Below are 6,000 nucleotides of genomic sequence, written 5' to 3' on the forward strand. Positions count from 1 at the left end.
GCACTTCATTTCTTCCACTTATCACTCATTTCTCTCTCTGCCCATTTGTGCTGTTCTGCTGTTCATCTATAATGAGAGAGTGGAAACAAAACAAACAGCAAAGGAATGTCAGCTGAACTAGTGTCAGTTGTTCTCTCTCGACAGGGCATCATGTTGTATAGGGCTGTAGTTAAAATCAGTGCATTAACATCGCAGCATTTTGAATGAGTATGCTAAATATGTACTCAGCTGTACAAAAGCAGCAATCCTTCTGATGCTGCTGAAGCTTATTTTGTACACTACTCCAAAATTTGGGAACCGTCTCAATGTCTTCTATTGAGGGAGATTGCTTCCTGAGGGAAAAACGTTAGCATTTCTGTATCCAGCATCACTTTGTTCCCCAGGTGACAACTAAGTGTTTTCCCGTTAACAGCAATTGACTGTATTAACAGGAAGGAAGACACCACGGTGTTCTTTTTAATTTTCAGAGGCTGACAAACACTCTGACCTTCACTCAGTGGTGTTTTTTCCCTTGACAAAGTGTCTCTGACATCGATTTAATCTTGCAGTGAGCCGCTGTTGTTTCGATTACTAATTTGTCATTAGTGTAATTAGGGGGACATGTCTTTAAAAATTGCTGTTCGGAATTCGGTGTGATTGAGGCATCGATCTTTGCTTCATAGTTTGTTCCTGTCACACAGCAAGACAGCATCATGTATAAATACAGTGGCATTAAGCAGAGAGACCTGAATATGATGACTTTAAGCTTGAAAGCTTCACGATGACGCAAGCTCCCATGATGGCAGCTACCTGCGTTCTCACATTCAACCCACACACAATTGTCTTCCAATGTTTTTACGGAAGAGCAGAATTAAAATATTACAAACTGTATTGATGGAAAATGGATTGGAATCATAGCTGAAGAATATTGGTGTCTGGAATTTGAATATTTAAAAAAAAGTTTATTTATGAATCACAAGTAGGCTTATATTAACACTGCAATGAAGTTTCTGTGAAAATCCCCTAGTTGCCACACTCTGGCACCTGTTTGGGTACACTGAGGAAGAATTTAGCATGGCCCATCCATCTAACCAGCATGTCGTTCGGACTGTGGAAGGAAACCAGAGCACCTGGAGGAAACCTATGCAGACACGGGGGAGAATATGCAGAGACAGACAGTGACCAAAGCCGGGAATTGAACCTGGGTCCCTGGTGCTGTGAGGCAGGAGTGCCAACCGCTGGGCCAACCCTCTGGTCTTCTGTCAGATATCATTGAGACCTAAGTGGAATCAGCTGAAATCATCCCAAAACATTGAGTATTTAAAATAAAATGAGTTTTGGCCCACAGACACTTGCACTCTAGTTTCTGCAATAACTTGCAATTGTTCAAAAATCAATTCACCCAAACTAACTCAAAGCCTCCACATTTTGCTGGCCAGTGATTAAGTGGGCCAGCCATATGTAAAGCTAAATGATTGCAGTTCTCATTCAAATCCACAGGCAATGCAAAACTGCTAAGAGTTATGAATGCTCATTTTGTGTTCAGGAACGCAACTAATTTACTGCTCATTTATAGGCCTGTGTTCAGCAGAGTACACCTGTAGCATTACATTTCAGTGTGGACTAAAGTGTAAAGAGTTAGAAGAAAGGAGGCAGCAAGAAAGGAAGGATGGAACTATTCAAACCAGAATCAAAATGGAGCAGAGCATCTTTTAATAAAATGTGAGTGCACAGGAATGCTGATGGCGGCTGGAGCATTGGTTTCTGGTCATTAATAAGGTTTGAAAAAGTAAATATTACCTACCACTGGTGCTGGATCAATAATACGGCTCATTGAAAATAAATGTTTCATTCCTGCCAGCCATTGTTCTTCCCCACAGTGCTTCCCCTGCTGCCTCTCCAACTGAGTTGGTGTCAAAGCCCATCAGCAAGTAGAGAATAGCAGTGAACAACAATGCCAAAACTGAGGGGCGACACAGTGGGTGTGATCAGGACCAGAGGTAAATCACAAAGCAATATAGCGCTGGAAAGTGGCAGGGAGTGTCAGAGAGACAGATAGGGAGCATCGTTAGGCAACCAGCCACGCAGCGTGGCATTGAGGCAACGGTGAAATGCACAATTAGGGAGCTCTTAAAAAGGTAGCGATATAAGCTGGTACATAAAAATTGAATGAATTTCCCCATAAAAAGAAGAGAGCTGAGAATATCTTTGTCCATAAGCATTGCAGAGAATACTTCAAGTAAAGTAAATATAATTTCTACTCATTTTAAAAAAAAATCTTTGCTCGGATGTGTATTCTCCAACTTCTATAGAACATCCATTACCATCTCCTAGTTCTGTGAGTGGAATTTTAGAATTGTATTTGTATATTAGAATGTACTAATATTAATTTTGTCAAGACACAAGTTAATGAATCCCATGTGTATTCTTGTTGGTTACTGATGGATTATGATGGAGAAAGCAAAGTTCTATTAGTCAAATTACACTTTGAATCTACTTAACGCATTTCACAAATAGCATTACATGGAATGTCCTGGTTTGCCTCAAAATAAATATACTACAATATTTTTCCCAAATTATTCTATAAAACCCCTCGTGCCCAGCAAAGGCACTTCCTATTCATAGCTTCAAAGTTGGGCTGTGTTTGCTTTGGAAGATTCTGGAATTGTCTTACACATTTTTTAAACAGGCACTCATAAATGTGGCTAAGGTGGCTGCCAAGAGGCTGGGGCAACATTTGGTTATCCAAAGGACTATCTCGTGCTTTCAAAAAATTCTACTTAGATCACCCTGAGAGGCCAACCCCTCTCCCCTCCCCCGTGCCTCCAATATGTAGACAACGTTTCTCTGTAGAATTCACACCCTGCTGTTGTGCAATGCTTATTCCAAACGTGGAATCAGTTGTCTCCCAGATCATGGGTGGGATTCTCTGGCCGTGCTCACCTGAAAACCGGAGATTCCCACCCAACTTCAATGGACCTTTACATGGACTGCCCTCTAGAATTCCAGTGGTGGGTGAATTCCGGTTCATGTCTTTAAGTTCCCAATTTAAGAAAAGGAAGCTGACAAGACCAGCAGCCAAGTATGAAAGATTACCATCTATCTTGTGTAGTGATAGGTTTGGATTTCCATACCATTCTGGTTGGATGATATCAGTACTGGTCAGGTGACCAAAACTGGCTTCAGGCGACAAATTTTATCTTAATAGTCTGAGCGACCAGTGCAGTCCACAGGAAAACACCAAACACCACCTGGGAAAAAAGGCAGCGTCATTTTTGCCTTTTTTAAAACCTGAAGCCTTTTGAAAGCCTGATTCCCTAATTCTAAGTGCATCTGTAAAGAAGATTGACTTCCTGATATGGAAGCCACAAGTGCCTAACTTCATGGTCTGCTGAACATCCATCCTTGCAAGGGAATTCTGCAACAACATCAAAATCTGACTTCAACTATTCATTTGGTTTAACCCTTGTAGAAGTGTGTTATCTTTCCTGTTTGTGGGTGAGCTGTGAATGTCATGTCACCATTCAACTTTTCGGGATGCATATGCAAATAGAAATACTCTGTTATTTTTAAACCCAGGATAGTTTGCTGTTGCTTCGGTAAATTGTCCCCACACTAATGGGAATTTAGAAACACACATACTTACCTTTCCAAAATAATCACACTGCCGTGGACATTGTGGAAGGGAATTGGGGATTTCAGTTCATCTCTCTTCCCCTGTCTGTAACAAACCCATCATAGGAATAGGGAGAGGGGTGGGCCAATCAACGTATCCAGGCTATGTTTCTTTTTGTCAGATCTGTCCCTCAATTCCATTTATCCACTTTTGCACCTTATCATTGATACTTTCACCCGAGAGGATCTTAAGCCACTGCTTACCAAGCTTCTTCTCTGGTCTGACCCCCATTTTACTGTCCCAGACTGTGCATTTTGCCAAAGAAATCTAGGTGACATGATGATTTTTGAATGGGGTTAGGTGGGCGGGTGGGGGTGTGGTGGGGGGAGGGGGGGCGGTGGGCGGTGGGCAGTGGGCGAGGAGTGATATTGAGTATGTGGGAAGTGTTTAAACTCAAGGCCTTTTCTTTAGAAAATCTACCTTTTTGCAGTAGCAGTCAGGCTTCAATGATCTATTAGGCCTTGTGTAGCATTATAAAAATGGGGATTTAAAGGGGGCCCTCACAGCTGTTAGTATTCAATCTGAGCCCCATGATAGCCATTGCTGCCACAGAGCTTGCAACACCAAAATCTATACTAGCCGCCATCCACAGTTTGGGAAGTCCTGTCCTTATTTTGCAATTTAGCTCCACAAGCCTGCAGCATTATTCAATGAGATCATGGTTGATCCGTGACTTTCATCTCTTACCCATCCTTCGAGGCAGACGTTTATTATCTTGGGTGTTTGGTAGGGTTCCAGTGAGTAGGTAGGTGGCTGCTAAGGTCACTCTGTATCCAGAAGCTTTTGCAGCAAATAAGACAGGATACCACAGGTGAGTGAGTCTCGGATGAGTAGCTGGCTCCAGATTTCTCTTTGCATATTTATTACTATCTCTGATTGATACTTGTTTTTGAAAGAGACCACACCATCTTCTATTTGGTTGTGCCAGATCCAATGGTCCTGAGTGAACTCCATCCAGGACCTGAAGTTAATATCGAAACTGCAAAGCGAAGCCTTTAGAGTGTCCTTGCAGAGTTCCCTTTGTAACTGCACCCAAGACTCAGGCTCTCCATCAAAGATTTGTTTTGAAAAGTGAGTATCAACAATTCCAGCTACATAATCAGTCTGACCCACTTGTGATCGTTTCAAAGTGGTGTGAATACTTGTGTTTAAGGGTGTAAAAGAGCAGTAACACCTCTCACTGGAGGGCTTTCTGCATCAGTAACCTAACTCCATATACTAGTGCATGCACCATAATATCCCATGACCTTTGGATAACAAAACTACTATCAATTTCAATTTATCCGACATCTACAACCTTTTGGTTGACAATCATTTCCAATTTCCACACACCTTTGCTTCCGTAGAATGCTTCCCGATTTCATTCCAAAATAACTCACTTCCAGTCATAGTTTTTAAATGTCCAGATCACCAAAACCTGTCCTGGTCGCCCCATGCCGACACTATAGTGAAGAAAGCCTTCCAATGCCTCTACTTTCTCAGAAGACTAAGGAAATTTGGCATATCAGCTATGACTCTCACCAACTTTTACAGATGCACCATAGAAAGCATTCTTGTAATTGTATCACAGCTTGGTATGGCTCCTGCTCTGCTCAAGACCGCAAGTAACTACAAAAGGTCATGAACATAATCCAATCCAAACCAGCCTACCATCCTCTATCTACACTTCCCACTGCCTTGGAAAAGCAGCCAGCATAATCAAAAACCCTCACATGCCCTGGACATATTCTCTTCCACCTTCTTCTTTCAGGAAAAAGATACAAAAGTCTGAGGTCACTTACCAACCGACTCAAGAACAGCTTCTTCCCTCCTGCCCCATCAGACTTTTGAATGGACTTACCTTGCATTAAGTTGATCTTTGTCTACACCCTAGCTATGACTGCAACACTACATTCTGCACTGTCTCATTTCCTTCTCTATGAGTGGTATGCTTTGCTTGTATAGCGAGCAGAAACAATACTTTTCACTGTATAAAAATACATGTGACAATAATAAATCAGATCAAATCAAATCAAATAGGATTCTGTCCCTGTGTTCTTGATTCCCTAACAGAGGATCTGGTTTCTTTGACAAATCCCTTTATCATTTAATTATCTTAATTAGATCAATCTTCCAAAGTTAATGGAATACTGCCAAATATATGCAACATATCCACATGATTTTATCACTTAATTCCTTGTTTGATACAGGCGAATTTGCATTCCACTCTCTCCATATACAGCTTTCCTGAGGTCTGAGATCCAAAACTGAACACAATACTCCAGATGGAGTGTGAGCAAGAATCTCTACATCAGTGACATAACTTTCCAAGTTCTGAACTCCAACACTTTTGAGACTGGGATCAG

This window comes from Carcharhinus amblyrhynchos, chromosome 22 (genome assembly GCF_965287045.1).
Source record: "Carcharhinus amblyrhynchos chromosome 22, sCarAmb.v2.hapA, whole genome shotgun sequence".
NCBI classification, from domain to species: Eukaryota; Metazoa; Chordata; class Chondrichthyes; order Carcharhiniformes; family Carcharhinidae; genus Carcharhinus; species Carcharhinus amblyrhynchos.